The sequence below is a fragment of the Callospermophilus lateralis genome, chromosome 3 (assembly GCF_048772815.1).
Source record: "Callospermophilus lateralis isolate mCalLat2 chromosome 3, mCalLat2.hap1, whole genome shotgun sequence".
NCBI lineage: Eukaryota > Metazoa > Chordata > Mammalia > Rodentia > Sciuridae > Callospermophilus > Callospermophilus lateralis.
The window spans coordinates 6,722,392-6,741,436 of record NC_135307.1 but is presented as its reverse complement, the minus strand read 5'-3'; the positions used below and the strand labels follow the sequence as shown (position 1 = coordinate 6,741,436).

The following is a 19,045-nucleotide window of genomic DNA, read 5'->3' as shown; positions in this document are numbered from 1 at the left end:
TTTTAAATTAAGTCAAGGGATAAGTGAGTCTGTTCTATGATGTCCTGGCCTTGGGGATTAGAAGAAATACCAATTTGGTGATCAATGTGTTATTGAAAAATGTGGATGTGTAACCAATGTGATTCTGCAATCTTTGTAATGTTTTGAATAACCAATAAAAAAATAAATAAAAATAAAAATAAAAAAAAAATAAAAATAAATAAAAGTATTAACTAAGGAAAAAAAAAAAAAACTGTTTAAGAGAAGACCTTCAGCATAAGCGGAAGCATTATTGGTTTTAATATGTAGAGTACGGACCAGGACTGCAACAGAGACAAATGGTAGAAATGACTTGATGAATGTTTTCAGAAAAATTAGCAAAAGTCACCTGTTCGGCATGAGGATGGTCAAAGCCAATGTCGTTCTTGAACTGAAAAGGGCACCACAGTAAAGGAAGGCTCAGCCCCCAACTGTATGACTAATTTCTATCTATGATAATACGCTGAGCAGAGAAATTATGAAATGGGTCAGGAGAAGTCCTGGAAGCCAGCCTCACATCTTGTTGGTCCTACAGGTGGTGGCCTTATTTTCTCAAATTGACATAGGTTGTCGTATTGGAAGTCGTACCTTTGTAAGGCATTAACCGACAATGATTATACCTTTTACAAGGAAAATACAAAGTGAAATTAACAAGAGTAAAAACATTCTTAGTTTTTCAATAGCTATAAACCAAAAAAAAAACAAACATTTTTTATAATCTCAAACATTTACTTAGCTATATATTATATTTCTTCTTCATTTCAAGATTATAGTAATTCTATAACAAAAATCTATCTTTTGAATTTAAATGAACTGAGTGGTTATCTTGATATGAAATAAGGTGAGAGCCAGATCTTAACTCAGGTGAAGGGGCCTCTTGACAAAACTTAGGTGTTTTATTTTTTGAAACTGATCTTTTTCTCTTAAATATTATTATTTTTGTTAAAGTTTTAATTTTTATTGTAATTTGTTATATATGACAGCAGAATGCATTACAATTCATATTACATATATAGAGCACAATTTTTCATATCTCTGGTTGTACACAAAGTATATTCACACCATTTTTGTCTTCATATCTGTACTCAGGGTAATGACGTCCATCTCATTCCACCATTTTTTTTTTACCCCATTGCCTTTCTCTCACACCCTTCTCCTGTGCCCTATCTAGAGTTGGTCTAATTTTCCCATGCTCCCCCTCCCTACCCCACTATGAAAAATTCAGCATTTAGTTTGTTGGGATTGGCTAACTTAGCATTACCTTCTCGAACTCCATTCATTTACCTGAAAATGCCATGATTTTATTCTTTTTTATTGCTGAATAATATTCCATTGTGTGTGTGTGTGTGTGTGTGTGTGTGTGTGTGTGTATATATATATATATATATATATATATATATATATTACATTTTCTTTATCTGTTCATCTACTGAAGGGCATCTGGGTTGGTTCCACAGTTTAGCTATTGTGAATTGTCCTGCAATAAACAATGATGTGGTTGTGTCACTGTGGTATGCTGTTTTTAAGTCCTTTGGGTATAAACAGAGGAGTGGGATAGTTAGATCAAAAGGTGATTCCATTCCCAGTTTTCCAAGGAATCGCCACACTGCTTTCCAGATTGGCTGCACCATTTTGCGGTCCCACCAGCAATGTATGAGTGTGCCTTTCCCCCCACATCCTTGCCAACATTTGTTGTTGTTTGTATGCTTTTTAAATTTTTTTATATATGACAGAAGAATGCATTGTTTGTATTTTTGAGCTTAATTTCTTTATTCAAAAGACTTATTTTAAACATCTGCAAAACATTCATCAATCCATTACCATTTCATTTTTATTTAAATTCAAATGGCAGAAGTAACAAGAGTGTGCAGAGGAGCTGATCCCATACAAAGGTGCCCTGGCGCAGGACCACACACCTCGTAGCAGCCTCTGCACCATCCATTTAGGTGACACTGTTCGAAAAGGGACACTATCAAGGATTAGCTCTTACCAGCAGAGATGACCTTTCCCCAAACAAAACCCAATAACTAGATCTTAAGCCAGCGCTCCAGTCACTTCACCCATAGGGCAGTTCCACTCTGAGGAGCACCGGAGACCACACCGCCATTCTCAGCTGCCCAACTGTGCATCACGCATCTTCTTTGGCAACTTTACCAATGCCACAGACAACTCTTAAAAATATTGAGTGTTTCAATATTTCATTGCAATTACCTAAATGTAATTTCTAATAGATGCTAGAACAGGAAAGCCTTCAAACATGCCTCTAATAACGGCAAGGGGGAAAATCCCGCTAAATACTCACTAAAATCTTGTTAGTTACATACATATACATAATTCAGCTTAACCGCTGAAAACATTAAAATATTAGCTCCAATTCCCCACCATATCTTCTACAACAAAAGGAAAAAATAATGAGGAGGGGCTGGAGATGTAGCTCAGTGGTGGAGTGCTGGCCTGTCACGACAACCCTGGGTTCCATCCCCAGCACGGCAGAAAACAAAACAGTGAAGACACTAATATCTGGGCATTTGTCCATTTTTTCTGGAAGGCTATAAACTCAAAATGGCCTAAAATTAGCCAGAACTTTATACAAATTCTCACAAAAATACCTCAAAACTTATAATTTTAAAATGTTGACAGGTTATTAGTTTTTACTCCTTGCTCCATGGAGGGAGCCAGTTCTGGAGGTGTGGAAGTTCAGGTCCAGAAGTGCAACTAAGAAATCTTTTCTATCTAAAACAAAACCACCAACTTACAACGGCTGCCGCTAAAAATGATCACCGCAACATTCACACCAAGGACATTAAAAGGGGGTACCGCAATACAAAGCACGTTTACCTAGCACAGATAAATGGTGATGGTCAGCCAGCAAAGACCTCAAACAGGCACACGTGCAAACGCTTGTGCCCACACTTGCACAAATGATAAGAGGGCCTCAGCTGAAAACTGTATGTAGTGTGCGTGCAACTGAGAAGACAAACAACTGAAAACACTTCAAGGCCAATGCCACAACAGAGTCCAGTGAAATGCTAAGTGACAGCCTTACAAACTGGTCTCTGGGGATCAGCCAGGGACGCTGCTCTGGGAGATGCCCTCCTCTTGACCAGGCATTTCTGTCTTCCCCGAGAACACGTCTGCCAGCGTGTGCTTTGGGATCTCGCAGCCCCGGACCTTCAGGGCCTAACAAGCGTTCTCCACTTTGGCTAGACTCTGTTTCAGGGCGGACAGCTTCTTGGAGACCTCATAAGGCCCACTGCTGCCCATGAAGGAGAACCCATCCTACACCTGGCGCAAAAACTGGCTCACTTCAAAGGGGGTGTCCATGTCCCCATTCCCCACACTGTTAATACACATCCGCATCAATTCTCCAGTTAGATGGGCCACTCCCAGAAGATGATCCACAGGTGTGACTTTCAGTTGCCAAGTGACAAGATGCTGAGCTTGTGCATCCAAGGAGGGAGTCTTGTTTTCTCGCCCACTGTCTTCTGTGGTAAATACCAACTCTTTATTAATTCCGTCCACACTGATTAATGACCGTGTTTTGATGAAGTGTTGACAAGAGACAGCTTCCACATACTCCTGCAGTCACTTGAAGGCCAGCATCAGGCGCCTCGAGGCGCTCACATCCTTGCCCTCTCTGCCCTGGCCGTGGGGAAAGTTGTGGTGCTTCCTCTTCCTGCAGCCGCTGGGGCCTTCTTTGCCGCTCAGGTCGGGCTGCCTTAGCTGGGACCCGGAGACTGCAGGCCACCCAACCAGCACAGCGCAGGCGCAGCGGTGGACAAGACAGGACAAGGGCCTGCGCGACAACCCTTGTTTGTATTCTTAATAGCTGCCATCTGACTGGAGTTAGATGAGATCTTAGAGTAGTTTTAATTTGCATTTCTCTGATTGCTAGAGATGTTGAAGCATTTTTTCATATATTTGTTGATGGATTGTATATCACCGTCTGTGAAGTGTCTGTTCAGCTCCTTGGCCCACTTGTTGATTGGGTTATTTGGATTTTTTTTGGGGTGTTTAGCTTTTTGAGTTTTTTATAAACCCTAGAGATTAGTGCTCTATCTGATATGCATGTGGTAAAAATTTGCTCCCAAGCTGTAGGCTCTCTATTCACCTCACTGATTGTTTCTTATGCTGAGAAGAGGCTTTTTAGTTTGAATCTATCCCATTTATTAATTTTTGATTATGATTCTTGTATTATCAGAGTCTTATTAAGAAAGTAGGGGCCTAATCTGATATGATGGAGATTTGTGCCTACTTTTCCTTCTATTAGATACAGGGTTTCTATTTAATTCCTAGGTCCTTGATCCACTTTGAGTTGAGTTTTGTGCATGGGGAGAGATAGGGGTTTAATTTCATTTTGTTGCATATGGATTTCCAGTTTTCCCAGCACCATTTGTTGAAGAGGATATTTTTTCTCCAATATATGTTTTTTGTGCATTTGTCAAATATAAGATAACTGTAATTATGTGGGTTTCTCTCAGTGTCCTCTATTCTGTACCATTGGTCTACAAGTCTGTTTTGGTGCCAATACCATGCCGTTTTTGTTACTATTGCTCCATAGTATAGTTTAAGGTCTGTTATAGTGATGCCACCTGCTTTACTCTTCTTGCTAAGGATTGCTTTAGCTATTATAGGTCTTTTATTTTTTCAGATGAATTTCATGATTGCTTTTTTATTTCTATGATGAATGTCATTAGGATTTTGATTGGAATTGCATTAAATCTATATAGTGCTTTTGGTAGTATGGTCATTTTGACAATATTAATTCTGCCAATTCAAGAACAAGGGAGATCTTTCCATCTTCTAAGGTCTTTTTAAATCTTTCTTTAGCGTTCTGTAGTTCTTATTGTAGAGGTCTTTTACCTCTTTACTTAACTTGATTCCCAAGTATTTATTTTATTTATTTTTTGAGGCTATTATAAATGGGGGACTTTTCATCGTTTTTCTCTCAGAGGATTTGTCACTGATATACAGAAGTGCCTTTGATCTATGGGCATTGATTTTGTATCCTGCTGCTTTGCTGAATTCATTTACTAGTTCTAGAAGTTTCCTGGTGGAGTTTTTGGGTCTTCTAGGTATAAAATCATATCATCAGCAAATAGTGCTAATTTGAGTTCTTATTTTCCTATTTGTATCTCTTGAATTTCTTTCATCTGTCTAATTGCTCTGTTTGAAGAACTATGTCATATAGAAGCGGTGAAAGAGGACATCCCTGTCTGGTTCCAGTTTTTAGAGGGAATGCTTTCAATTTTTCTCCATTTAGAATGATGTTGGCCTGAGGCTTAGCATAGATAGCCTTTATGATGTGGAGATAAGTTCCTGTTATCCCTAGCTTTTCTAGTGTTTTGAACATGAAGGGATGCTGTATTTTGTCATATGATTTTTCTACATCTATTGAGATCATCATATAGTTCTTATTTTTAAGTCTATTGATGTGATTAATTACATTTATTGAATTCCAAATGTTGAACCAACTTTGCATCCCTAGGATGCACCCCCACTTGATCGTGGTGCACTATCTTTTTGATGTTTTTGTATTTAATTTGCCAGAATTTTATTAATAAATTTTACATCTATGTTCATGAGAGATTTGGCCTGAATTTTTTTCTTTTATGTGTCTTTACCTGGTTTTAAAATCAGGGTGATATTGGCCTCATAGAATAAATTTGGAAGTGCTGCCTCTTTTTCTATTTCCTAGAATAAATTGAAGAGTATTGGTATTAGTTCTTCTTGTCTTGTAAAACTCGACTGTGAATCCCTCTGGTCCTGGGCTTTTCTTGATTGGTAGGAATCTGATGGCGTCTTCTATTTCATTGCTTGAAATTGATTTGTTTAAATTGTGTATATCATTCTGATTCAATTTGGACAAATCAAATGACTCTAGAAATTTGTAAATGCCTTCAATATTTTCTATTTTATTGGAGTAAAAGTTTTCAAAATAATTTCTAATTGTCTTCTGTATTTCTGTAGTGTCTGTTGTGATATTACCTTTCTCATCACAGATGTTAGTTGTTTGAGTTTTCTCTCTCCTTCTCTTCATTAGCATGGCTAAGGGTTTGTCAATTTTATTTATTTTTCCAAAGAACCAACTTTTGTCAATTTTTTTCAATTGTTTCTTTTGTTTCAACTTCATTTATCTCAGCTCTGTTTTTAATTATTTTTTTCCTTTTTTATTGGTTCAAAACATTACAAAGCTCTTGACCTGTCGTATTTCATACATTTGATTCAAGTGGATTATGAACTCCCATTTTTACCCCATATACAGATCTCAGAATCACATCAGTTACACATCCACTTTTTTACATACTGCCATACTAGTGTCTGTTGTATTCTGCTACCTTTCCTATCCTCTACTATCCCCCCTCCCCTTCCTTCCCCTCCCCTCCCATCTTCTCTCTCTACCCCATCTACTGTAATTCATTTCTCTCTCTTGTTTTTTTCCCTTTTCCCTCACTTCCTCTTATAAGTAATCTTGTATAATAATGAGGGTCTCCTTCCATTACCATGCAATTTCCCTTCTCTCTCCCTTTCCCTCCCACCTCTCGTCCCTGTTTAATGGTAATTTTCTTCTCATGCTCTTCCTCCCTGCTCTGTTCTTAGTTGCCCTCCTTATATCAAAGATGACATTTAGCATTTGTTTTTTAGGGATTGGCTGGCTTCACTTAGCATAATCTGCTCTAATGCCATCCATTTCCCTGCAAATGCCATGATTTTGTCATTTTTTAGTCTTCTAAGGTCTTCTTCTATTTCCCTCTTTAGGGTTCTGTAATACTCCATTGTGTATAAATGCCACATTTTTTTAAATCCATTCATCTATTGAAGGACATCTAGGTTGGTTCCACAGTCTAGCTATTGTGAATTGTGCTGCTATCAACATCGTTGTAGCAGTATCCCTATAGTACTCTCTTTTAAGGTCTTTAGGGAATAGTCCGAGAAGGGGAATAGCTGGGTCAAATGGTGGTTCCATTCCTAGCTTTCCCAGGAATCTCCATACTGCTTTCCAAATTGGCTGCACCAATTTGCAGTCCCACCAGCAAAGTACAAGTGTACCCTTTTCCCCACATCCTCACCAACACTTGTTGTTGTTTGATTTCATAATGGCTGCCAATCTTACTGGAGTGAGATGGTATCTTAGGATGGTTTTGATTTGCATTTCTCTGACTGCTAGAGATGGTGAGCATTTTTTCATGTATTTGTTGATTGACTGTATGTCCTCCTCTGAGAAGTGTCTGTTCAGGTCCTTGGCTCACTTGTTGATTGTGTTATTTGTTTTCTTATTGTTTATTTTTTTGAGTTCTTTGTATACTCTGGATATTAGGGCTCTATCTGAATTGTGAGGAGTAAAAATTTGTTCCCAGGATGGAGGCTCCCTATTTACCTCTCTTATTGTTTCTCTTGCTGAGAAAAAACTTTTTAGTTTGAGTAAGTCCCATTTGTTGATTCTTGTTTTTAACTCTTGTGCTATGGGTGTCCTGTTACTGGAATTTGGAGCCTGACCCCACAATATGTAGATTGGAACCAACTTTTTCTTCTATCAGAAACAGAGTCTCTGTTTTGATATCAAGCTCCTTGATCCATTTTGAGTTAATTTTTGTGCGTGGCGAGAGAAAGGGATTCAGATTCATTTTGTTGCATATGGATTTCCAGTTTTCCCAGCACCATTTGTTGAAGATGCTATCCTTTCTCCATTGCATGCTTTTAGCCCCTTTGTCAAAAATAAGATAGTTGTAATTTTGTGGATTGGTTTCTGTATCCTCTATTCTGTACCATTGGTCCACCCGCCTGTTTTGGTACCAGTACCATGCTGTTTTTGTTACTATTGCTCTGTAGTATAGTTTGAAGTCTGGTATCGCTATACCACCTGATTCACTCTTCCTGCTTAGAATTGCTTTTGCTATTCTGGGTCTTTTATTTTTCCATATGAATTTCATGATTGCTTTATCTGTTTCTACAAGAAATGCTGTTGGGATTTTGATTGGCATTGCATTAAACCTATAGAAAACTTTTGGTAATGTTGCCATTTTGATGATGTTAGTTTTGCCTATCCATGAACAAGGTATATTTTTCCATCTTCTAAGGTCTTCTTCTATTTCTCTCTTTAGGGTTCTGTAGTTTTCATTGTATAAATCTTTCACCTCTTTTGTTAGGTTGATTCCCAAGTATTTTATTTTTTTGAGGATATTGTGAATGGGGTGGTTTTCCTCATTTCCATTTCAGAAGATTTGTTGCTGATATACAGGAATGTCTTTGATTTATGCGTGTTGATTTTATATCCTGCCACTTTGCTGAATTCATTTATTAGCTCTAGTAGTTTCTTTGTAGACCCTTTTGGGTCTGCTAGGTATAGAATTGTGTCATCTGCAAATAGTGATAATTTAAGTTCTTCTTTTTCTATCTTTATGCCTTCAATTTCTTTCATCTGTCTAACTGCTCTGGCCAGTATTTCGAGAACTATATTGAATAGAAGTGGTGATAGAAGGCATCCCTGTCTTGTTCCAGATTTTAGAGGGAATGCCTTCAATTTTTCTCATTCAGAATGATGCTAGCCTGAGGCTTAGCATAGATAGCTTTTACAATGTTGAGGTAAGGTCCTGTTATCCCTAGTTTTTCTAGTGTTTTGAACATAAAGGGATGCTGTACTTTGTCGAATGCTTTTTCTGCATCTATCAAGATGATCATATGGTTCTTATCTTTAAGTCTATTGATGGTGAATAACATTTATTGATTTCTGTATATTGAACCAGCCTTGCATCCCAAGGATGAATCCTACTTGATCATCGTGCACAATTTTTTTGATGTTTTTGTTTTATGAACGTTGCAGCACCATTATTTGGTGCATAAATATTGACAATTGTTATGTCTTGTTGGTGAATGGTTCCTTTTAACTGTATATAATGTCCTTCCTTATCCCTTTTGATTAACTTAGTCTTGAAGTCATTTATTCTATATGAGGATGGCCACCCCTGCTTGCTTCTGAGGACCGTGTGCATGGTATGATTTTTCCCAACCTTTCACCTTCAGCCTGTGTATGTCTTTTCCAATCAGATGTGTCTCCTGAAGGCAGCATATTGTTGGATCTGTTTTTTTAAATCCAGGTTACTAGCCTATGTCAATTTATTGGTGAATTTAAGCCATTAACATTTAGGGTTACTATTGATATATGATTTGTACTACCAGTCATGTTTGGGTATTTATCTTTTTTTTTAAATTTGGTTTGTTTATCCATGATTAGCTTTTTTTCACCCCACTTTCACTTTACTGAGTGCTGGTGGGAGTGGTAGCCAGGGGTCCTGCGCCACGGGTCCTGCCCCGGTCCTGACTTCCTGGGTCTGACTATTGCACTCACGGGAGAGCTGGGAGGGACCCTTGAGATTTCCCCGCTGTGTGGAGAGGAAGGGCCGGCGGTTACACACCTGCAGCCGCCGGTTTCAATGAAGTTTTAGGGCTCGGTGTGGGTTCTGAGGGGTGCAGACTGTTTGCCCCAGGTCCACATCAGCTCAGCATTGTCTAGTGATCCTGAGCAAACAGCATTCAGACGGTTTAAGACTCCCTTTGCCCGTGTAGCTGAAGAGGTCAGAGAATTGATCTCTCTGCGCCCACCGCCATGTTCTTTTTTCCCTCTGTTTTTAATTATTTCCTGTCTTCTTCTGCTTTTGGTGTTGATTTGTTCTTCTTTTTCTAGGGTTTTGAGATGTAATGTTAGGTCATTTATTCATTGACCTTTTCTTCTTTTAAGAAAATAGCTCCATGAAATGAACTTTCCTTTTAGTACTGCCTTCACAGTATCCCAGAGATTTTGATACAATATATCTGTGTTCTCATTCACATCTAAGAATTTTTTAATCTCCTCCTTGATGTCTTTTGCAACCCATTGTTCATCCAATAGCATATTATTTAGTGTCCAGGTGTTGGAGTAGCTTTTTAAAAAATTTTATTTTATCATTGATTTCCAATTTCATTCCATTATAATCTGATAAAATGCAGGGTAGTATCTCAACTTTTTTATATTTGTTAAGAGTTGCTTTGTGACATAATATATGGTCTATTTTAGAGAAGGATCCATGTGCTGCTGAGAAGAAAGTGTATTTGTTCATTGAAGGATGAAATAGTCTGTATATCTCAGTTAAATCTAAGTTATTGATTGTATTGTTGAGTTCCATAGTTTCTTTGTTCAGCTTTTGCTTAGATGATCTATCCAGTGGTGAAAGATGTGTGTTAAAGTCACCCAGAATTATTGTATCAGATGAGTCTCTTGGAGGCAGCATGTTGTTGGGTGTTTTTTTAAAAATCCAATCTGACAATCTATGTCGTTTGATTAGTGAGTTTAGTCCATTAATAATCAGGGGTTATTATTGAGACATGCTTGTATTCTCTGTCATTTTTATTTATTTTTGGTATTTAACTTGACTTGGTTTCTCCTTTAATTAGATTTTCCTTTAGTGTAATACCTCCCTTTGCTGATTTGCATTGTTGTTTTTCAATTTCTCTTCATGAAATATTTTGCCAAGGATGTTATTTAGTGCAGGCTTTCGAGTTATGAATTCTTTTACCTTTTGTTTATCACAGAAGGTTTTTATTTCAATACCAAAACTAAGGCTTAATTTTGCTGAATATAAGATTCTTGGTTGGGGGGCTGGGGTTGTGGCTTAGAGGTAGATTGCTTGCCTAGCATGCATGAGGCACTGGTTTAATCCTCAGCACCACATAAAAATAAAATAAAGATCTTGTGTATACCTATAACTAAAAAAATAAATATTTTTTTTAAAAAAGGTTCTTGGTTGGCATCCATTTTCTTCAGAGCTTTATATATGTTGTTCCAAGATCTTTTAGCTTTCAGAGTCTGATTTGAAAAATCTGCATATAATCTAATTGGTTTCCCCCATATGTAATCTGATTCCTTTCTCTCATGGCTTTTAATATTTTATCCTTATTCTGTATGTTATGCATTTTCATTATAATGTGACTTGATGTGGATCTGTTGTGGTTTTGTATATTTGGCATCCTTGTAAGCCTTTTGAATTTGGTTTTCCAATTCATTCTTCATGTTTGGAATATTTTCTGATATTATTTCACTGAATAGATTTCTCATTCCTTTGGTTTGGAACTCTATTCCCCCCTCTATCCAAATCTTAAATTTGTTCTTTTTATGCTATCCCATATTTCTTGAAAGTTCTGCTTATTATTTCTTACCATTTTCACTGTGTTGTCTACATTCTTTTCAAGATTATGTATTTTTTCTGTATTGTCTGAGGTTCTGTCTTCCAAGTTCTAATCTATTCTAATCTATTGGTGATGCTTTCAACTGAGCTTTTAATTTGGTTTATCATTTCTTTCATTTCAAGAATTTCTGATTGTTTTTTAGAACCTCTATCTCCTTATTGAAGTAATCTTTTGCTTCCTGTATTTGTTTATGTAGCCCTTTTTCAAAAATGATGTTTTGCTGACTGTATTTGCTCTCTTATATCATCCTTTAATTCACAGAACATTTTAATCATATACATTCTGAACTCCTTCTCTGTAATTTCTTTTGCTCAGCTGGCCATGAATTTGTAATGTGGTATCTTGATTTGTTTGGGGCACTTTCTTCCCTTGTCTTTTCATATTGCTTGTGTGTCTTCCCTTCTAGCACTGTGGGCCCTGGGTGGTATCATTTTTACACTATAGGTTTATAGTGCCCCTGTAGGGATCCAACACCTCTTCTTTGAGGTGAAGGACAATGTTAACAGATCCCAATGTAAACATTATACGCACTAAAAACAAATGTTTGCTATTAAGCCATTTACAGTTTGGTCACAATATACATAAATGGTGAATTAAATTATTATCTACAATATACTCAGTAGGGTTATAAAAGGTTTACAGTTTCTGATGGTGGACAAAGAACCCAGGGTGAGGAGTAAGATGATATGCTGAGGAGGTAGGAGGTGAGGATATAGAGTTGTTATATCTGAGGAAGAATGAAAGAGAAATCTAAAGAGGAAGATTAGCAGCAGGAGAAGGGAGAGGAAGTAATATTTTGGGTAGACAAATAAGTGGGAAGACAGTAGAGTACATAAAACAAGCACATGTATATATTGAGAAAAATAAAAAATGTTAAAATAGTAGAAATTGGTGGGATAAAAGAAAAAAAAAATATATCACAATTCTGATATACTATTCAGACATTTCAGTCCTCAAAATCCTAATTCATGCAAGGTACTTGGTTTCACATATGTTGGGGATGTGAGGGTGGGAGAATAGAGAGGGAGAGGAGAAAAAACAAAATCTTGAAAGAAGAAACAGAATTGTTTTGGTTGGAAATTCATGTCTTTCCTGCTTCCATTCTCATCCAATGGGTGGGGTTCTCTGTTGTTAGCTGGTATCTCTACCCTCGGGGTGGTGAAGGTAACCAGGGTGTCACTGTGCCTGGCTAGCAGCTGCTGGGGAGAGGGGGAGTTAGAAACTGGGTACCTGGCCAGCTGGAGTTCCACACTGGGAGTTGTCCCCACTGAAGATGGTGATGAAGGTGGCCCAAGATGGAGGCGCCTGCTTTCGGCAGTGGGCTGTCAGGTCATGTGGGGGGAACTGAGCGATGTATTGGATGATGACTTCAGAGCTGAGCTGTGTGGCATGCAGTGTGTGGCTGTCAGCTGACTTCAGAGCCTGGGTGAAGTTCCTGGGTGCAGGCAGGCCACTGCGTGTAGGGGACTATCTCCCTGCTGCATAGTCCCAAAATGGCAGTGACCAGGCGAGCCCCACACTGGTAGATAGGGGTTCACAAGGGAGTGGCAGCTGGAGTTCTTGCATGTTGGAAGATGCTGGATGTCCAATTGGGAGTGGCGTCAGTGATTTCGTCTTGGGTGGGTGCCCGAAAGCACTCTGCGGCTGCTGATGGTCCTGCTCAGGCAGGCACCCCTGGTAATGCTACACGGGAGAGTAGTTGGGAGACTACTCTGATGAGACTACTCTAAGGCCTGGAGCGCTAGAGGGTCACGGTGGCCATGATTCCCACACGGGAGTAGGAATTCTGCTCACAGAGAAGTAGTATTCTTACAACTTGAGTCCCAGGTTACGGAGCGACACAGAATGCTGGCTCCCGTTGGCCTGCCATCTTGGATCCTCCTCTCAAATGTTATTTTATAAAGTGTTTATGTATTTTTTGAGTCTATATGAATCAGTTAACATGATTTTACATTACATATGAAACATAAATCAAACAAGTTAAAAGAGCTTTTAACTCTCTTTTGTTGGAAAGTGGCAAAATGTCTTTACATCCCATATTGTCAACCTTTAAATAAACTAGGCTCTCCTTATTGCCTTTCAAAAACGCATTTAAATTCCCATCCCAGTGTAAAGAGCAACACAAAATTTTATAACTTATCACAGATTATTTTTATCTAATTACAAATATTAAGTGACATAAATAAATTTCCAGCTGAATTTGTGATTTTTATGTAAGTCGGTAGGAGAACACTGTTATGGAAAACTTTAGTTTGGAAAACACCAGCTTGGTAAACTGGTCTTCTAAATCTTATATGTTTAAAGACTTGTGTATGAGTACTTTTAGAATACAAAGAATCCAGTAACAGCACCACAATTACACTGATGTTTTTATATTAAGCAAGTTTAGCTTTTAAAAAAAATTTTTGATTTAAGTTATATAGTGTAATATTCTAAAGTGACAGTTGTTCTTTAACCAAAATTGTACAAATCTCAATTCCTTTAAGACTAGTTTCTCTAAATAATTCAACTTAACAGACATAAGAAATCATCTTGTTGGATAAGAGCAGATTAATGTTTTAAGAAATCCTTATTGCTTTAACACATAGAGGGTTAAACTTTTGTTTATAGCAGTACCTCAATATTGGACTTATGTCTAGGGAAAATGCCAATCTTCTTTCCTTTTCACAGCCCTTTTTAAAATTTTTTTTAGTTATACATGGACACAACATTTTATTTATTTTGTTTATTTATTTGTATATGGTGTTGAAGATTGAATCTAGTGCCTCACATGTGCAAGGCAAGCACTCTGCCACTGAGCCACAACCCCAGCCCTCACAGCCTTTTTATTAGGAAGTCTAATTAGCCTCTTGACATGTAACAGGTGTCTGTGAAAAGAGCCACTTTTTATTATATGTTTCTGCAAGCATGCTCCATGTCAGAGACCCTGCACAAGGCCTTCAGCCTCAGAGATTAGGAATTTTCTTTTTAAAAGAAGAAAAAGCTTTAAATAACTTTAACTGAATGGACTGACTATATATAACCAATTTAGTTACACACTAACTTTTGAAATTTAGTCTCCAGAAACTGTCTTAGAAATTTTATAACTTTTTACTTTATCGTACAAAAACCTTTTTATCCAGAGACATTTTCCCTTTATTTTTAATATTAAAAATATTTTTATATCTAGAACTTTTTATCTCTTCTTAGCTATTGATCTCTTTAAATTTACATTTTGAAATAATCTTTATAAAATTTCTGAATTTAGTTACTGTATTTTAATAAGATGAAATACTTTTGTGTTTTATAGTACTTTAATTGAAACCCAATTGAAATCTTTTACACTCTTTGTATATAAAATTACACCTGATAAAACCTTAACTCTTAGCAACACCATTTTTAGTGAAGACACAGAAATTAGGCAATCTCAAAACTTTTTAAAAATTTACCAATTTAAAAAAACACATTTAATGTTTAAATATATTACCTTATGAAATTTAAGAAGTCAAGAATACTTGATTTTGTATTTAACAGTTGATGTTTTGGCACTTTAACTTTGTAAATTAATTAGATGTCTTCTTTAACAAACACATTTATGAAGATTAATCTCATTTATGTTAAATAAGATTTACTTATTTTTAACTTTTTAAACCAGGATATTAAAAAGCATAGTTAACAGTATTAACCATCTCTTTTCTGTTAAGAAAAATCCTAAAATAAATGGATGTTACTTCTTAGCTGTTTTATAAAAGCTAAGATTTTATTATTTGTCTGACCACCTAGAAAAACTTGTGAATTAGTAATTTTAAAGACATATTTATTTCTTATAAGTTTACTTTATTTGTATTGAACTTTTTAAGTTATGTAAACTAAAAGATATTTGGATTCATTTTTATTTAAATTTTAATTATGAGTGCTCATTTATCTATATGTCAAATTTTGGTACCATGTACATGATATACACATATGTAGATACAACAACACCATACACAGGTGTGCACATACATAAAACAGACAAGAAACAGATTCTGTAACTTTTTGTAAGTGGAGCTCACAGGCAGGAGGCAATGTTACAGATGTCTATTAAAGCCTCTATTAGATTTAACCTGTAGAAATTAAAATAGATCCCATCAGAACTTTCCATTATGACTTAAATAAAGGGCAGGCCTGTACAGTTGGAAATGCCAGGTGTAAAACCTAACAGCCATGACAAACACTGAAATCAAAGGGTCAGGTGGCCACTTCTCCTGATGACTATCAGATTTATCCCCAATATCACCATGTCTATGTCCTCCTTAGAATTTAGTAAAAGGAGAGTTTCTAATGTATTTGAGAGTCAACCTCTGAAAAAATTGGCCTCTGAACAAAGACTGAGTGTAAAAACCTTTAGAGTCAGATAAAAAGGACTGATCAAAAAATATAATAATTTAGGTGCATAAAATAAAATGTAAATTTACCATAAAATCTTGAGCTTAAAAATATAAACTTTTTAAAAAACAGGAGTTCAAAAAAAATACACAGCCATAATTCTTTAGTAAAAGAGCATGTAGAACATCTTTATTAAGTCAGAGTGCACTTTTAGCTCAGAGTTAGTTCAGATGTTTAAAAAATGTGGGAGTCTGTGAAATCCTTAGAAAAAGGATTTTAAGAAAGAGAAAGTTTGTACATTTGGCATCTTTCCATTTTTCCTCCCAGTTCTGTAGCTTACTTAAGAAAATAGGGTGTCATTGTTAAGAAAATAGGGTGGAAGAACTGAAATAGTCACCCAGCCCCAGGTGGCTGGGATTTAAACATGACAGTCTTTTCCTATTGTCTTATTGGTTCTCTGTAAGTCTTGCAAATCCTGTAGGCTCTGTAGGCCTTCACAATTTACATTTTAAATGCAAGCCTGAAGAGCTAGAGATCTACAGAAACCAAGAAGTAAGGAAAGCTGGAAAGCTGCTTTTCTTTTTTTGAGTTTGAGAGGGAATACCTCATGCGTAGAATATTTTAAGTAATTTTTCTTTTGCAAAATTATTCTCTTAAAGCATGGTGATATAGTTTATGTTTCCTGTGGGGAGCCCATTTTTCTTCTTTTTATTCCTTAAGCCTTAAGCACCATTTTAAACAGGGTGTCCGTTGTCCACGTCTCTACCTTTACTGCTTCCCCTTTAGGGAACCAGGGGCAAGTTTCAGTAACAAATTCTAAGAACTGTGGTAACTGTGCCTTCCCTGATTTAAGCATAGACTTAAGCATAACCATAGCAATAGACAAATCCAGTTCTTTGGATCCATGCTGCCCCGTGTTTTATACCCAGCTATCAACTTGCATTCCTCACCATCCTTTATCTGCCATGGTCTCAGGAGTGTCCCCCACATCTGACCAATGAAGAAGTTCTCCTGTGTTTGGTCCCTGTTCATGCACCAACTGCCGTGTCCAGCATAGCCATTAATTCAGAAACCAGAAGCATGACAAGGGATGAATAAAAGACAAACAGACACACTTAGAGGAAAAGTTGGGGCCAGGTGGGTGGCCAGGACCGGGTGAGGCTTGATTGACACCAGAGCTGGCTCAGCACACTTATTATGTAGATTTTATCATCAACAGTTTATTTGTGAGAAAGTTTGATCAAAGCAGGACATCTGAAGGACACAGTGAAACTTGTGAGACATTCAGTCATCTTATTGCTCCTAGAATTCTCTATCCTCGGGAGTTCGTGTCTGAATCCAAGGTTTCAACTGACAGAGCTGTGTGCCTTCGCAGGTAGCCTTGTGTTACCATAGCAACTGGGCCATCTGGATCTGTACTTTTGCACAGGAAGTTCCCAGCCAACACAAGTATGAGGGAATCGGGGACCATGGCTCAGATTACTGCTCTCCACATTGATTGACCAATATTATTTTGAAGAATCAGTGGGACATTGAAGAAATTGGGAGATGCATGGGATTTAAAACTTCCTATAATCAAATGAAAATGGAAATACAACATAGCAGAATCTGTGTGATACAGTGAAAGAGGAAAGTTTATAATTATGAATGCCTACATTAAAAAATCAGAAAGATCCCATAAAAATAGCTGAATGATACATCTCAAGGTCTTAGGAAAATAAGAACAAATCACACCTCAAAATAACAGAAGGAAATAGATTTAAAAAATCAGAGCTGAAGTTAACAAAATAGAGACTAATGAGCAATACAAAGGATCGATGAATCAGAGTTGTTTCTTTGAAAAGATAAGATTGATAAACCCTTAGCCAAACTAACCAAAAGAAACAGATGATCCACATTAGTAAAAATTAGAGATCAAAAAAGGGATATTCCAATAACACTCAAAACATAGAATTCAAAAATCAGAGTATCATTAGGGACTATTTTGAAAACTTATATTTCAATAAATAGGAAAATCTGGAAGAAATGATTAAATTTCTAGACACATTTGACCTAACAAAATTGAATCAATAGATTCAGACCAATAATGGGAAATGAAGAAGTAATGAAAAAATAAATAAATAAAAGTCCAGACTGTACATATTCACAGGTGAATTTTACCAGACCTTTAAAGAATAGCTAACACCCAGGTTCCTATATGATTTCATGTAATAGAAAAAGAGGGAATGCTTCCAAACACGTTCTATAACACCACTATCACCCTGGTACCAAAACTGAATAAGGACCCAAGAAAGAAAGAAAACTACAGGTCGATATCCTTGATTGACACAGACACAAACATCCTTAATAAAATGCTTTTGAAGCAAATTCTACAACTCATTAAAAAGATGGTTAACAAGTTGACTTCATTCCTGGAATGTAAGGAGGTTTCAGTATATACGATCAACAAACATGATGCACCACATAAATAGAATCAAGGACAAAAATCACATGAGCATCTTGATAGATGTGGAAAAAGCCTTCAGCAAAAATTCAATGTCCCTTCATGATAAAAAACATAAAGAAATTAGGCTTCGAAGGATACCACCTCAACCTAATAAAGCTCATGTATGACAAAGCCAAAGCCGACACCGTACGTCATGGTGGAAAGCTGAAAACTTTCACTCTAAAATCAGAAACAAGACCAGGATATCTGCTCTCACCACTCCTGTTTAAAACAGTACTTAAAATTAGAGCAGTTAATTAGGCAAGAGAAGAAAATTCAAGGGATAAAACAGGAAAGTAAGAAGTCAAATTATCACTATTTGCAGATGATATAATCCTGTACTTAGAAGACTCAAAAAATGCCACCATAAGACTTTTAGATCTGATAAAAAATTCAGCAATGTAGCAGGATACAAAATCAACATACAAAAGTCAGTAGCTTGTTTACCAATAATGAACCAACTGGGAAAGTAATCCCACTGACAAACAAACAAACATTAAGAACAAAAACCTGGGATAAACGTGGCCAAGGAGGTGAAAAGACCTCTACAGGAAAATCACAGAACACTGAAGAGATTTAAGAAGACCCTAGAAGACGGAAAGTCCTCCCATGTTTTTGAATAGGCAGAATTGATATTGTTAAAATGGCCACGTTACCAAACGTGATACGCAGATTCAGTGCAACCTCCATCAGACTCCCAATGACATTCTTCACCAAAGCAGAAAAAACAATGTTAAAATTCATATAGAAGAACAAAAGTCTCAGAATAGCCAAATAAATTGTGAGCAATAAGAACATCACAAACCCGTCCCAAATGATACTGCAGAGCCACGTCTCTAGAGCAGCCTGGTGCTGGCCTGAAAACAGACTCAGACCAGGGGAATAGAAGAGAGGACACAGAGACAAACCCAGGCAGCTGCAGTCATCTGATTCTCGACAAAAACATGTGGGAGAAAAGATAACCTCTTTAACAAA

At 36.8% G+C, this 19,045-nt stretch overlaps 1 pseudogene; it reads right to left on the bottom strand.

The window, feature by feature from the left end:
• Window positions 1-3,081: 3,081 nt before the first annotated feature.
• Window positions 3,082-16,552, bottom strand: LOC143393530 (translin-associated protein X pseudogene; annotated as a pseudogene).
• Window positions 16,553-19,045: the final 2,493 nt, after the last annotated feature.